The following is a 17280-nucleotide window of genomic DNA, read 5'->3' as shown; positions in this document are numbered from 1 at the left end:
GTTCTGTATCATCTGATTCAACAAACCACAGCTGGGAAATATTTGGAAAAATAATTTTCCACAAGGTTCCAAAAAGCAAAACCTGAATTTTCTGTGCACTGGCAACTGTTTACATAGTGTTTGCATTGTATTACGTATTATACATAATCTAGAGATGATTTAACGTATACAGGAGGATTCACATAGGTTATATGCAAATGCTACACCATTTTATATAAGGGACTTGAGCATCTGATGATTTTACTATCCAAGGGCATCCTGGAACCAATCTTCCATGCATACAGAAGGACAACTGTATTAAAGTTTTTATTTTTAATAAAAATATGTTCAGGAGAACATTGTCAATAATTAGTGTGTATCCGTTCAGACCTTTATTAATTATATATATAGTTACGTTGATTCACCCCATACATAACATTTATAACATGCTATTTTACTTAGCAATAATTTCTTCTCATTTTCCACATAATTAAATGTTCATATACCACATCATTTTTATTGGCTCATTAATTCTTAACATCATTGTACCCATTTTATTTGAGCAACTTTTTATTGGCAGTTATTTTTCCTAAATTTTCAATGAGCAACATTGGAATGAATCTCCATAAAGCTCTGTACTTACACATTGTTTGACTGATTTTATAGAATGCATTCTGAAGTTTAGAATATATTTCCTACATATCATTAATAACTAATTAGAAATGAGATAAATTGAAAAATTTTCCTTTACAATAGTAGCTGTGATTGATATACTTGTAAAATTAAAACAATTATCTCACCAAAAATTTGCATGACTTACGTAAAAAAGAAAAGAGAGCCTGAAAAATTTATCAGAAGGGAATAAAGACGAAATAAGTGTAAAGATGCAGCATACGCTTTGATGTTGTAAAATAATAAGGTTGAAAACAATTCCCAAATCTATAAATTTAGTGCAGTTCTTTTTGCGTATTTCTGAAACTAAACTTCATCTAGAAAAGTACAGAAAAAATTACATGCTTTTTTTAAATTAAAGTGTGGTGTATATATATATATAGAAAAGGGCAAAAATCATAAGTACCTAACTCAATTAAATTTGCTGGGGCATAAATTTAACCATGTTCTCTTCATCCAGGTTAAAAAAAAAAAAAACAACAACAACAGAATTGCATCTAAATACTAAAAGAATGCTATGCCCCTACTAAGCACTGCCCTACCCCCTTCAAGGTAACTAGTTCCTAACTTCTAGTTCCATGACTTAATTTACTATAGTTTGAATTTTATATAAATAGAATTATTCATTATGTACTACATGTACTTTTTTTCCTTAAACTGTAATTTTGAGCGATTTATTCATGATAGTATTTTTAATTGTAATTATTTTGTTGTTATTGTTATATAATATTACTTTGTAGGAATATAAGAGTACTTAATCATTTAAACATAAAAGAACATTTGGATTGTTTCAGGTTTAGTATTATTCTGGTTGTTATTACCGTTATCATGTGTATATATCTTTGGGTGAATATATGTACTCATTTCTGTTGGTTATACAAATGTGAGTGGAAATACTGGATCATAGTGAGTGTAATTTAATCACTATTTTATATGTTTATTGGTCATTTAGATATGGTCTCTCATGAAAAAATTCTGTTAAATTTTTTGCCCATTTCTTTCTTCATAGTAACTTTTTAATTGTTCTTTAGGAGCTCTTTATATAGGAGTAATTAATCACATTCCTAAATGACAAATATTCCTTCACTCTGGATTGCCTTTTCATTTTCTTAATGGTGTTTTTTAAATTATGTTTTACACGTCTTAATTTTACTGTATCTAAAAATATTTTTGCATATCTTAAGGTCATAAAAATATTCTCCTAATTTTTTTTTCTAATAGTTCTTACTGAAACTACTCTACCACTTTTTAAAATTGTATTTTAAATTTTGAGATATTTGTAAATTCACATGCAAGTGTTGGATAACATAGAAAGATCCTATGCATCCTTTAATCAGTTTCCCCCAAGGATAACATCTTGTAAATATTACAGCACAATATTAAATCTAGGAAAAACTGATATTGATATTACCAGTTTTACTCAGATTTCATCAGTTTTATATATACTCATTTATGTGCATGTGTATGTGTGTTTGGTTAGTTCTATGCAACTTTATTATACATGTAGCGTGTACTTACCTATGACTGCTGAAATGAATCACCACCAGTAACTCAGTGGCTTAAAGCCACAGAAATTTATTCTCACAGGTCTGTAGACCAGAAGTTCAAAATTTGTATCATTTGGGCTAAAATCAAGCTGTCTGCAGGATTATGATCCCTGTGCATTCTTTACAAGATAATCTGTCATTGGTTTGTTCAGCTTTGGGTCGTTGGCATCTTTCTCTGACTTGTGGTTGCATTACTTCAATCTCTGCCTGCTTGTTCACATTGCCGCCTCTTCCGTGTGTGCAATCTACTTCTGCTTCTCTTTTATAAGAATGCTTGTGAAGGTATCTAGGACTTATTTGATTAATCTGGCATAATCTCTTAATTTAATGACATCGGCAAAGATCTTTTTCCAAATAAGTCAACATTTACGGGTATCAGCGATTGGATCATAGATATTTGGAGGGGGAGCGTTTTTCAGTTCACCACATGTAGGTCCGTGTATCCACCACCAAAATCAGGATACAGAACAATTCTCTTACCACCTGGGTTCCTCTTGTTACCTTTTTGTAACAACACCTGCCTCTGTCTCACCCATTTCCACCCCTCTCCCTAATCGAAGACTACTAGTCTGTTCTGAATCTCTCTATTTTTTCATTTTGATAATGGTATGTAAGTGTAACTTTGGGGGATTGGCTTTCTCCATTCAGCATATTTTCCTGGAGATTTACTTAAGTGTTGTGTTTATTCATAGACTACCCTTGTTGCCGTGCAGTTTTCCGTGATATGAATATAGCACAGTTGGTATAACTCCTTACCTCTTTGGGGACCTCTGCACTGTTCCCAGTTCTAGGCTGTAACAAACAGCTCTGCTGATAACATCTGTTTACAGGTATTTGTGTGAACATAGGTTTTCATTCCTCTGGGGTCGATGCCCAGGAATGTAACTCCTGGATCATCTGGAACTGCTGGCGGTGTAGAACTCTGTCATTTAAACATCTTGGGCTCCTTGGGACTCAGGGTTTTACAGCAGAGAGAAATTCAAGTATATCTAGTGTTTTCCTTAGATAAGCTACTCCTTTATAAAAATTATGGTCTTATTTAATAAGGTCAACTTCAGCATTTGTAGTTTCTTTTTCGAGAAGTTTCCTTAGCTCCCTGCAAGCAGACTTTTATTGGGGACCATATGAGCTTACATGAGATTCTGTGAAAAATCTGCTGATGGCCACTCAAATTCCCTCTCAAGGATAATCTTCATTCTCCTCTCTCATTGCCACTTCTGCTGTATTTTTTTCCAAAATTTCAGCCGCCGTGCCTCTACTCTGGCAGTGAACATAGTCGAGACTGAGACTGAAATATCTGCAGCCAGGTGAACACATCAACCTAAGTTTCCATTAAAGTGAGGGCAGTAAGCAGGCTACCTAAAGCCTCAGTGTTGACAATGAGAACAAAGATCCAGAAGCAAATCTTCAGCAAAGATAGAAATATCTGTGTGCATCAAAGAGAAAAATTCACCTTCAGGAGCTTTTAGGGCTTAAAGACTAACCTCATCATTCTTCTTGAGCCCCTAAGAAATTCTTCAGGCAAGTGTGGCATAGTGATAAATTACTTTTTGGTGTTGGCTGGTATTGGACAAGTCTGAGAGAAGACAGAAATATGCAGAGGTCAAATGTTACTGCCTTTCTAGCCCTCACAACTGTTTGTATGAACACTTGTGAAGATAAATGGGAATTCATTTGGAAATTGTGCAACAGCCCAAAACTATTCCAATTTTTCTACAGCTGACAATGCATATGTAGTTTCTTATTTTCTCTAATAATGGAAAAGATTTCCATAGTAAACTTAAGGAATAAGTTACCATAATAGGAATTGAAATATATGTGTTTTAATAATTAAAAAACTCAAGTTATACATTTTGAATTCCCCTTGCCTCCCATTTGTCTTGGATGTGGCCAGCCATGTACTTAATCCTAGACACCTAATATTTTGTCATTTTCTTAATGTGTCACTTATTTAATGTATTTATTTCTTATATTAAATAGATAATTAGAATACTAAGCAAAGATTAAATATGTTTTTTTAACTCATTAAAGTGCCTTGAATTTGGCAGGAAAGCCTATATTCATATAAAATATTATTTTTTAAATAATTGCATCAAGATACTAAATCATCATTGATTTATATTTTTAGGTGCATGCATTGGGATGTCACTCTTTCATTTTGAAAAAAAGAGGTTAATAAAAAAAAGATGCAGTTTGAAAATATCAGTGGATTTCCTTCTAGTGATTCCTGATTCTTATACTAATACAGTTTAAGATGATTAGAAATTAGATAATCTTTGCATCTCTCCTTTTATAAAAAAAAATATAAAATATCTTACCCCATAATCAGTACAGTCTATTTTTTAAATCTTTTTTTTAAATACAAAAGTGCAAAATGATACTCGTTATACAAAACAAAACAAAATGTTCATGATGCCAAGTTCCTGCTGTAAAGTAAGAGAGCATTTTTTTCCTACCTCTGATCGTTTTTATAGAAGTTTTCAGTATGAAATAGTGAATTGAAAATACAAAGAGGCTAAACATGTGTTTTACTAGTAAGGAGTGACTAAATTTCAACACTAACAACTCCCTAAAAGAGAATTCATCCAAATGAAAACAACAACCAACATGTGCTGAAGGGTTAAAATACCTTCAGTAAAACTTCAGTGAATAGTCTCTCTACTGTTCTCTAAATAAATAAGCAAGACTGAAGTTCCTTTGCAGTTGTCCCCTTGTTCATCTTTCCTTGAACCTGCTGTAATGTGAAATTTAAATAATTGTGTAGGGGGGCTGGGGTGGGTGTGTACCACCTCTACTTATAAAGTAGGGATATTTTTTAAATCATTATTAAATTTTGTCATTCTTTTTGGCTCTTGATATAAGTTTGGCCCTTTCTTTTTAAATTCTATGTGAGATTCAGTAATTTGCCATGTTTAGGAATAAGGTAGATACTTAAAAAGGCTCTTCAGGGAAGAAATTTCTCTGCTGATTCAGTTAACTAATGTAAATTACATAAATATTTGCATATTTACACAAATACAATTTTATATTGTTATCAGTACCCTATTGCTGTATAACAAATTACTCCAAAACTCCACAGCTTAAATAACGATGAATACTTAATATCTCACCTAATTTTTGTGTGTCGAGAAATCAGGAGCAACTAAATTGGGTGGTTTGAGCTCAGATTCTCTCATGAGGTCACCTTCAGGAAGTGTTAGCAAGGGCTTGCATCTTCTGAAATCTTGAGTAAGTCTGCAAGACACGCTCACCTACATGCGGCAAGTTGGCAGGCTGTCTCAGTCTCTTCCCGTCTGGCCTTCTGCTTCAGTGTCCACATGATACGGTAGCTGGCTTCCCCCAGAGTGAACAATCCAAGAGGGCACAAGGTAGAAGCCTTCTTCAAAGTCACACTCTCTAGTTCCTTGTTGTTTATACAGCTCGGCCCCAGTGAATGTCAGGAGGGAATATGCAGGTACACAAGTAGCAAGAGGCTAGACTCATGGGGGTCACAGATCATAGCAGACAATGTCTTAGCTCAAATGCCCAATTCTGTTAAGAATTTTAGGCAGTACAATAATTGTAAGGGTAATAGCATCACGAAGACTGTCTCCTACACAAATGTTTGTTCCCAACCCTTTTACATCCTAAAGAGTAAAATTTACATATTGTTATTATTTATTATTTTAATATGTCAGAAAGTAATGGTGCTATATAGCACAGCATTAATTTTCCTTATTAAGGATAAACTAATATTAACTGCAAGACTTTAAAGGTACTCTTGTCCTTTGTGTACCTAAGCAAGTAGAATTCTAGTTCTGTGGTTATTTTAGCAGTGTCTTCTAACTTTTGTTTTGGGTGTAGTTAACCCTTTATTATTCCTAACATTGACTAATGTATCAAATATGCAAATTATATCTAATTTTTATTTTTCAAGTTGTGTACTTTCTACTCATCCTCATTTCCCAAAAAGTGCTAGGACTAGGAGAACAGAGACGTTAGCTAGAAACACAATCAAATAAAATGTTGGAAGAACAATGCCCTTTAAGGCTTCACCTGTGGTATCTCTTCTTTTACCTCTCTTTCCTCTTACTAAGAGTCCCACTCTCCTGTTTTGCACCTAGGAAACACTTTTAAAAATGAAATGTGTAGTTACATTTCATTCTCTTGGTGAATGTCTGAGTCAGTTAGAAAGCAAGTTTAAATACAACAGAGAGATCAGATCTGGCCAGGCTGAAGTTTGTATCTTTTCCAAAGCTGATATTTCTATTCTGAAAACAAAGCATCTCAGCTTTGGGAGAAATTCAGAGGTTATAGGGACCTCATAGAAACCTGGTACTGGAATCTTCTCCATTTTCCTTCTGCCAGATACAAGCCAGTTAATGTCAGAGGGCATTGAATCACATGGAACTCCGTTATTTCCTGAGAGAAGCTTGATGGAGTTGTTTTGTGAGTTCTTTTTTATACTGAGTTTAAAAAATTATGTTTTCTTCAATGTCGTTATTTTTCTTTATACATATAACCAACGCCCATCCAAATTGAATGTCTCTAGTTCCTACAACTGTCAGGATTATGCTCATGAATCTTTGACTCAGAAAATGTTTCCACCTGCACTTCAGACCTATGCCCATTCCTCTGACACTCCAGCCAAGAATTCTGAAATAAATGAAGTGATACTGCCATTGGAAAGTGAATCTGTGAAATCAGAACATGTTTCATAATGGAGATGAACTGTCACTTTAATGAGAGAAGGTTCTTAGGCTAGTAGGCACAAGCATGTTGAAGACGATCATTTGGAAGAGGAATTGGTAGCATACACAAAGTAGAATAAAATGATGCAGAGAGCAGACCCCAAAGCCAAAGGCTGTCAATGGCCATGTTAGAAATTCAGAAGGAAGCAAGAATCTTTGATAATTAACCCTGGATATTGTGGTCTTATTAGGGATGCTGTCCACATTTGTGGAAACGGATGGTTCACTATATTTTTCCATTAATAGCAAAGCTTTCTATTACGTAAGTAAATCTTTTTCTGATTCCACACTCACTCAGAAACTATGATTTTTAAATTGACTTCCCATTTAGGTCCATCCATATGGAATGACTGTAGTAATTATTCTGGGAAAAGTAATTACAATCTACATGCTATTTTAAGTATGTAAATCGGTGTTCTGGACTAACACTATCCTGAGTTTGGTTAATGTGAGATGGCCACGTTTCCTGTGTAATATCAAAATTGTCACTTCTCAGCAAGCCAGCCCCATTTGGACTGAGCTTAGCCACTGAACGTTTATATCTTTAACAAATTCTTTGTGGTAGGCTGAATAATGTCTCTCCAGAGATGTCCACATCCTAATTCTCAGGATGTATAAATACAATACATAGCAACTAGGACTTTACAGATGTGTTTAGGGATCTTAAAATGTGGAGAATGTCCTGGATTATCCAGGTGGGCATAATGTAATCCCACAGGTCCAAATAAGAGGGAAGTAGGAAGATCAGAATCAGATAGAAGAGACATGAGAGTAGAAGCAAAGGTTGGCTCAATATATTTTGAGACGGAGGAAGGGGCCACAAGCCAAGGAATGCAGGCATCTTCTAGAGGCTGGAATGAGCAAGAGAACAGATTCTACCCAGTCTCCAGAAGGAATAGAGCTCTGCTAATACGTTGATTTTAGCCTGTTAGACTCTTTGAAATTCTAACCTCCAGAACTGTGAAATGATAAATGAGTGTTGCTTTAAGCCACCAGATGTTACAGGAACAAATGGAAACTGATACAATGATTCATCTTTTGGAGACTCTGAGATGGTCTACCCAATTGACTTTTTCTTTTTAACAGCTCCATCTTGTATTGACATTTTTTTTCCTTCTTAAATATAACACACATGTAGAAGGGTCAATATATACCTAATATTACAAGTAATTCTCTTCTGGAAAAAAAAAAACAACACAGCTTTTTGGACACAATCTGAGGTCACACATTCCTTTTCATTAAATTCTATGTTTTATGTGTGCCTTTTTAAATCACAGTAACCTTTTTGGTGGTGGACACATGATATGTTAAGGCCTTGTAAAAATCTATATAAATTGCTAGATCTCCTTATTCTTAGAAATCTTTTGACTTAAAAAGTCAGATACTATTAAAATCAATATGAAATCTGTAGAAACTCCTAGGACTAATGGCATCAGCTGGGAATCCTTCTAAATATTTAAGTTTGAGATAACAGCATTTTTAGGTACTATTTTCCTAGAGAATAGAAAAATAAGAATGGTTTATAGGAAATAAAGCATCAGTGATATTACAACAAAAAGAAAACATAAACCAATTTCTTTAAACATAAGTGCCAAAATCGTAAAACTAATAGCAAATTGAATCAAGCAACATACAAAAATAGCAAGGTTGCATGTGTTTCAGACGCACATGGTTGGTTTCAGTTTGAAACACAAAGATTTTCTAGAACATAGGAGAAAAATGTCATGTTTATCTCAATACATAAAAAAAATTCAGTACAATTTAGTATCAACTCATAAGAAAATTCTTAGCAAACTAGATGGATGAGAACTAGATAAGGATTATTTAAACATGTTTATCAGTAAACTTAATAAAATATATTCCTGTATTAATCTTGTTTTTTTTCCAGAAGCAGAACCAGTAGCATGCATATGTATAAAGACAAGACATTTAAGTTTATAAAGACATTATTCACTACAGCCCTCACATAGAAGCAGTGCAGCGCACATCAGTAGCAGTTTGAATAAATAAATATTGGCATCAAAGCAATACTATATAGCACTGAAAAGACCAAACTACTGCTAGACTGTATGAGATGAATAAATCTCGTATATATATTATGTTAAGTAAAAACAACCACGTACAAAGGATAACATCTCATACCACTTAATTGTTTCAAGTTCATATGCAGTCCAGGAAATTTATAGAGGTAAAGGTTAAATGTTACTTTTGGTAGGAAGTCAATGATCTGAAGGGGGCATGTGCAAGGCAGCTGGAACACTAGTAATGTTCTACTTTTTGAGCCGAGTAGTGACTACAGAAATGCTTTCACTTCATAAACATCAGTAATGTGTATGTTTGCTACATGTCAATACAAATTTATTGCAGGAACAGATACATTTTCACAGTAATGCAAATATCTTAAAAGAGAAATATCAATGAGGAGGAAACATAGCCTATCTTAAGAACATCCTAAATCAGGAAATGAGATTTAACTGGTTCGTGGAGACTGGGACTGGATGTTAGTAATCAGAGTTGCTTCATCCTAGTTGGCGGCTGAAATGATTGCCTCTTGTCTCTGTTTCTCTCTCCTCGCCCACTCCGTAATTTTGGTTCTTTCTGCCAACTATCTTTTTTTGCTTACTCATGTTGTTTCCACCTCTGCATAATTTTGGCGCTTGTGGGTGGCTCTGGCTCACCATGTCACTGATGTTACTTCATAGACTAGATCAATTTTCACTTTAAGTACCTGCAATCATCTTAATACATTTTATCAACTAAAATCTGAATTCTAGATTCCCAAGAGACAAGACGATTAGCCAGCTTGACTCGGTACCTCTCTTAGGCTTAGTCTTAGGTAATAAAGATTGTACAGTGTGATTATTAGAGATGCTCCAACCAAGGTATGCGAATTAAGCAGTTTTGATGTTTTATTCTTTTAAGAAGAAACATGATTGGGAAGAATTAATTGAATTATCTGTTGCACTTGCTACCTCTGTGGGTGATTGAAATAAAATGGCACAAAGCAATGGTTCTCAAACTTTTTGTTCTCATATAATCTTAATTTATGGATCCCATAAGAGCTTTTATTTACATGGATTATATCTATCAATATTTTTCATATAGGAAATTAACAGGTAAAAAAATATTAAAATATTTACTTTTATAAAATAATAATAACTTCGCATATTAGCATGTCATCTGTTTTATGAAAAATAACTATACTTTCAAAAACAAAAAGTGGTAAGAAGAGTGGCATTGTCTTACATTTTTGCAGATCTCTTTAATGTCTGACTTAATAGAGGATAATTCATTTACGTATCTTTTTATGTTTGCAATCTATTGCAATATCGCACATCTTGTAGTCTCTGGAAAACTCCACTGAACACCCAAGAGGGTATGAAAATGCAAAAGGAATGCAACATCTTACTAGTGTAATGGAAATATTTTTCATCTCTCAGATACCTCAAAAGACTCTCCATCCCCCACATGATTCCCTGAACAATCCCAAGATTAGCTGATGTGCTGGAGGGAGGATATTTGGGGGGCCAAGTAGACTCAAGTTCAAATTCCAGTTGAATCAGTCATGGTTTTGTCTCTCTGAGCCATATTTTCCTTATCTGCCAAATGGTTTCAACACCTCACAAAATTATTGGGAGATGGTTTTGAAGATGAGCTGAGATAACACGAAATTATTTACTACTACTACTACCAGTCACACTGCTCGCAGAGTTTCTCTTTCATTGAACTTTCACTGCACCGCAGGCTTTGTTGTATTTTTTTATGCACATTAACTCATGAGAGGTCTATGAGTTAAATTTCGAGTTCCATTTTACAGATACACAAACTGAGACAAAAACATTACTTGCTTAAGATAACATAGTCAGTCAGTAAAGGAATAGGATATAAACTCAGGCATTCTAATGCCAGAGCTTTTGTTCCTAGCTTTGACCTGCTCTCTTTGACATCTAAGACATTAACAACGAACATGAGTGTGTTTCCTAACATGTTTTAGTCTAATATAAAACCTAATAATTTATTTTTATTTAATCTAGTTAAAGGTCAATAACAATTCCAATTCTGTATCTTTCCTGGACTTGTATAAAAGCACATTACAGACTTACTGTCCTTTTTAAGCATCATGCCATACACAATTCTGATTGTTTGCTGATATCTAATGCTTCAACAGCATTTGAAATGAAGTGGATGCCATTCTAATTTAATGCTCACAGCATCCTTCCAAAGCACATACTGTTTTTACAAACAATTTACTAGTGAGCAGCAAGAAAATGGAGACTAAGCCACTTGTCCTCCACCAGAGAGGGAGGTGAGGACAGAGCTAGAATTTGAAATGACACATCCTAGCACCAGAGTCCATTATCTCCTGAGTTATAACTTCTCTGTCCACCTATAATATTGTAGAGAGTGGAAAAAACAAGGCAGATATATGGGATAAATGTATAGCTCTTTGGTGATACTTTATCAGTTTACTTGAACTATCACATCTCAAAACATCAAAATCACAGAGCAAAAATGCACAATGTCTTGAGTGTGGAGTATCACCTTATTGCAAATGATCCCTTTCCCCAGTTTGCTTTTAATGGTCAGTTGTCTGTAAGAGATGGTATTCGATGGCTTTGTGGTGCTATGTTTAGTTACACTGAGCTGTTTTAGTGATAAAAAATCTGTTAGAGAGAGTGGGGCGGGGGAGCAATGACGTGGGGGGCGGGAGATGTTAGAATTCAAAAAAGTTTGAAATTTCTTACTGAAAGTTGCTAGGAATAATTCCCTCCCTTCCTCTTTCTTTTGCTCTCTCTCTTTCTCTCTCTGTCTTTATCTCTCTCTCTTTCTCCCTCCTCCCTTTCTTTCTTCCTTCCTTCTTTCCTTCCTTCTTTCCTTTCGTGAGCTACCCCCGAACCTTTGTATCGGGGTTAGGATTCATGCTTTGCTTCCACTAGATTCTTACGTGACTCTTTTTTCAAATGTCGAGTTTGGGCTTGTTGCTGTTACACCTGTGTTACGATTTTGTCTAATATGGGAATTTGGGATATATTAGTTTCTAGAAATAGTGTCTAGAAGTTTGGCATTAAAAAAAATTGAGATAGAAGCGACATATAACCTATGAGTTTGAAGTATGCAACATAATGATTCAACATCTGTATAAATTGTGAAATGATCACCACAATGTCTCCTTAACATTCATCACCACGCAATTTTCCTTTCTTGTGATGAGAACTTTTAAGATCTCTGTCAGTGACTTTCAAATATACAGTACAGTATTATTAACGATAGTCACCATGCAGCACCTTACACCCCCAGGGCTTAGTTTATAACTAGAGGTTTGTACCTTTTGACCACCTCTACTGGTTTTGCCCACCCCACCTCTCTCCTTTCAATTAGCATTGAAATGGCAAAAGAACATCGAAAGTTACTCATACAGATACTATTTTATTAATCAAAAAGTCGTTATAGGTGTTTTCAAAATTATGTGAATAGTTTAGAGTATTTATATTATTTCTTTCCCATATATCTTCTCTGATCTTATGTACCTGTTATTATTCACATAAATACAAATAAAAATATAAATATAAATATAAATGAATAATAATATGCAATATACTTATTTCTGTTTGGATGGATTATTTATATAATTATAATTTTAATATTTTATAGGAGCTCCCAGTAGTAAGAAACAACATGAGATTTCAAATTAAAATAAGAACTATCCTCAAAGGAAAAAAAGAGTTGCTATATATTAGAGAGTATTTAATAACTTTTTCAATTTTCTCATTTTTTTTTCAGGACCAATTAGTTTTCCTTCTATTGGTCTAACTCTGTTCCCATTGATAGATTTTAAATTTACCTCAGGGGCTCAACTGCCAAAATCAACAAATATTTATTAAAAATAATTTTGTTAACAGTCTTTTTATAGCAAGGGATAATCTGAAGCAGGCAACCTGGCAGCAGAATTTATTTTCTGACTTTTTAGTAGAAAGTGGTCTCCAACTGTAGCTGTAATTTTAATTTCCCATTGACTGTCAGTTGAAAATATATAGGAAAAGATGTACTGTTCCCAGAATTCTCCATAAAGGGTTTAAAGATTATACATTTCAACATATTCAGCTGACAACCCATGCTTTACTGCACATAAAAATAATCACAGGTTGAAAAGAAATAAACACTTTATGGACTATAAAACACATAGGACAAATTGTATTCCTTAAGTCCTGCTTCAGAAAGTCAGATGAAATTAAAACAAAGATGACATAGGTAATGGGTTAATATTATATATTATATATAGTAAGACAGCATAATACTAAGAAGTAGCATTATTTTAGTATTTAAAAGAACAGCAAAAATTATTGTGAACGTCACTTTCAAGTATTCAAAAATATCAAATCGCTTTTGAGGTTCAAAATACCAAAAATCTGTTCACCTGGTATCTGCTTGCCAGGGCACAGTCCACTGTGATTATCAAATAATATAGAATGAATATGTGTAAAACTTGAATAATCTCATCAGTGAGACATACAGTAGAATAATAAAGGTGATTCAAATAGCATTTGAAGATTTGGGTATTTATCCACATTTGAACATTGAATGTTGGACTAAAATAAGATTAGTTACCTAGCTATAAAGCTTGATTGATGTCCTTCAGGACATAATCATAACCTTTGATATTATCTTGCTAATGGACAGAACCATTTGCATTTGATCTGACAAAAAAATCTACATGTTATCATGCAACTTACACAGTATTGACCTTTAATCAGTAGTAGAGAGCACATAAGACAAAGAGATGTTTCATCTAGATACTTAGATAATCCATGGCCACTCTATTAAAATAAGGCATTGAAAGGACAGGACATCTTCCCATTACCTTATTTTCAAGTTTTAGGTAACTTTTCTGTACTATTTCTCCCTCTCCTTTTAAATACAGCCCTTTTATAATATTACTGCCTAGTTTATGGCACAGTTTAATAAACTCTTTCCCCTCTCCTTTTGCCAGAATAACACTTCCCTGGAGAGAAGAAAGTAATTAAGTGTGTGAATTCAAAGGGGTTCTCTGCAGGGCTATAGGCATCGTGCTAAGTAAGAGTAAATAGAAATTGTTTGAGATGTCAACAGTTAGAGCAGACACAGTCAATAAGAATTTGAGGTAAGATTAGGAATAGATAAGCCACTAAATAGGAAATATTCCTTTTGAGGGTTAATGGAATATTTATTTGGAAAGTTCTGAGATTCTTAGTGTCTGTCTGTGAGCATACCAATGTTTCAGACAGATTTTTCATTCTAATTTTAGATATTTTGGAATGTTGCACTAAAAAGGCCTTCATGTTTTGAACAGATATAATTAAATGCTATTTAATGTGCCCTTCAAAATGAGACACTTCAATAATTTACTGTACTTCATTCCACAGTGCTTAAGTCCAGAGCAGTGATTACACCAAATTGATCTCTTGACATTTTTCACAGCACTTCATTTTCAAAGTAGTTGGTCTTGTACACGTGCATATCAACCAAAAATATTGCAATTCAGAGGAGCTCTTCAACAAACTGTCAAATAAATCTATCCTTCTTCAATGCTTAATTCACTTGAAAGCTAAGTCCTATAGATTTGATGGTTACCTAAATGAGTGTAATTACTCTTCATTTTAGGGCTTCTAAAAATGCTTCTTCTTGTTTAAAATTACTCAATTTGCATTCACCTCGGTACGTGTGGATGCTATTTGTTGTTTGAAGGCCTAATTTAAATAAAATCTAATTTAATATATTTAAGTGCCTAATATAGCTAAGGTTCTACTTGTGATAGCATGAATTCTTTTTTCTTTTTTTTCTTTTAACTTCCAAATTATTTCATTTCTTGCTTCCACGGAATGGAGATTAAGTGTCTGGCTCATGGGGCAGTTAGAGTACAGAAAAGAGACAGAAATATGCACAGGGAGTCATCTGGATGTGACAGTTTGTTTGGTCATTTTCCCAAAATGGGAGCTTTGCTCCTGCCATGTAATACTCCCCAAAGCAGTGTGTTAGTATTGGGCTTTGTGTGGACTGCTTTCATTATCTCACCTGGTCGAACATAATGAGGTTCCAAGCAAACAACTTAGCATGTCACTTTTAAAGTACATAAGTAAGTCTTTATTTAAGTCTTTAATTAAGATGTAAATTGGCAGGATGTCAAATGAAACAACTGAAAAGAGGCCATCATGGAATAATTCAGACCCCTCTCAGGTGTCTGTACCAAAAAGGAAGTGTATTTTGGGAAATGTGTATCCATACTGTCTACATGTTTTAAAACATGGGAGCATACTTCACAGGGTGCTCTATAACCACCTTTTTATACCTAACAAATCAGTATATAGTGCTTCCCATGCCAGTAATGAAAGTGGTGGTTAATCATCATCATAAGAACCTTAACAGTCTCTTGGAGCATCTGATGTATGTCAGATACTGTATGAAACACTTAACACATATGATAGATAGCATTCAAAATGATTTTGAGAATTGTTATTATTTTAATTTCCAGCCAAGCATCTTTTCCCAGATTTCATGTGAAGTAGGTAGCAGTCTGTCCTCAAATACTTGCCTCTTAGGACCAAAGAACATGCTCCGAATTCCCTACTTTGGTGACTTCTTATGACACTGAAATTCCTTGTTGGGATAATCAATGTAATTCTATTTCCTGTTCTGGCCTTACATCCAGGCAATGGTGTTCTAAAGGAAAGGGACAACTTTTTTTTCCAATCTGTGTTACTACAAACACATGTGCCTGCACAAGTAAATTTTTAAAAAATTAAATATTTAACTAGCCTTTTTTGATTTACACTTTTGTGTCCTTATAAACTAACTCCACCAGCATGAACGTCCTTCTGTTTATATGGTTGCACAATTGTTCACATTTTTCTTCTTTGGAAAAAAAAATCCCACAATTACAATTGCTCAGTCAAAGCATGCACCCATTTAAAAGTCTGAGGCAGACTGTATGGTACTGTGACCTAAAAAGACTGTCCCTGTGTTGCTTTTATAGAAGAGAATGAGCGTGACTACTTCCCCCACTTTTAACCATAGGTAATGTTGTGCTTAGTTGCATTTAATTTAAAGTTATTAGCCAAATTAAATCCTACCAAAGTTATAGCCCATTTGCTTTGTAGCAGTAAACTCCAAATTTCAGTGGCTTCACACAGGTGATTTTATTTTTCACTCATCTGAAGTCTTTGGAAGCAGCGAGGGCCTCTGTTCCCAGGAGTCATTCAGGAATGATTTGGGTCTATCTTGTGGCTCAACCTCTCTCTAAGGCCTCGATGTTTTCTCTGATCATTCAGGAGATGAGTGGAGCAAATGAAGGACTAATCACAAGAGAGGATTTTATGGCCCATGCCTAGAAGGGAGTTAATCATCTCCACCTAGCTTTCAATTGAGTCATAAGGCTGCCTCTAACTTTTAGGGGGACTGCGAAGTTAGTCTAGCTGTACAGAAAACTGGAACATAAGTTTAGTAAACAGTGAGCCAGTATCTACCACAATTTTTCCTTCTTGTCATCAAATATGATTCAATCTTCATCTTCCAAATAAGATGGAAGACAATAGTCATCCCATCTCAAGGAGACGGTTGTGCCTTCTCACTGTAAAATGTCCAAGATCCTGGGTGCTTTGTCTTCTCCAAAAGATCAAGGTCCGAAAGACAGTCCATCCACTTTATACAGCATACCCAAAGTCAAGAGCAGAACTTGGATAGGAGAACCACAGTAAAATTCTCTCCCAGAAAGAAGGAGAAAAAAAACAGGGGGGGGGGGATGCAAACAGAAGTTCAGAAGTTCCCTAGGCCATATTAATTTTGAAAAACTTCTGGGGATGAGACTCAGAATCCACCAAATGAGAGGAACTCTCTGGTCACATTCTATATCAGGCACCTGGCTTTACTTTATACGTGCTACTTCCTTCTCTTTTTCATTCCGATACAATCTTAAGTAGTCACTGGTGAGCCCTTCTTATCACCTGAGGAATCCTTCTGGCAAACCTGCCACCTGTATGGGCCAGCCTCAGGGTGCAAAGATTGATGTGAGTCTCGAGGTGCTAGAACTTTTTTCGCATGAGCTCAGTTTTTCTTTAAAATTAAGATTTCCTCAAAAACTGGCAGACTCCTGATTGATTTGTCCCTATTCATTTCCATATGTTAGTACCTAGACAGAATTTAAGCTCTCCTTATTTCCTTACATCTCACCTCTGTGCCCTCTCTCTCCCCCAAATCAATTCTGGCTACCTTGAGGTGATCTGGAACAAAAGAGCTGAGTGTGGAGGTGAGATTCTTAATCTGATTGTCTGTGCAAACCATGTCATTTCATTCAACTGACATATCTTAACAAGCTTTCTTTC

General features: G+C 34.7%; 1 protein-coding gene across 4 annotated transcripts in view; it reads left to right on the top strand.

Annotated features, from left to right (window-relative positions):
* Positions 1-17280, top strand: part of CDH18 (cadherin 18) — a 627896-nt gene that overhangs the window by 274051 nt on the left and 336565 nt on the right. Inside the window, exon 1 of one of the 4 annotated variants that reach the window (XM_014553884.2) lies at positions 17020-17204. The exons of the other annotated variants lie outside the window; for them this stretch is intronic. The gene's annotated coding sequence lies outside the window, so the exon portion shown is untranslated. Of the gene's footprint in view, positions 1-17019; positions 17205-17280 lie in introns of those variants that run through there. 4 annotated transcript variants of the gene reach the window in all.

The sequence above is a fragment of the Camelus ferus genome, chromosome 3 (genome assembly GCF_009834535.1).
Source record: "Camelus ferus isolate YT-003-E chromosome 3, BCGSAC_Cfer_1.0, whole genome shotgun sequence".
Taxonomy (NCBI): domain Eukaryota; kingdom Metazoa; phylum Chordata; class Mammalia; order Artiodactyla; family Camelidae; genus Camelus; species Camelus ferus.
Note: the sequence above shows the minus strand (reverse complement) of the source record. Positions and strands in the feature narration are given on the sequence as shown.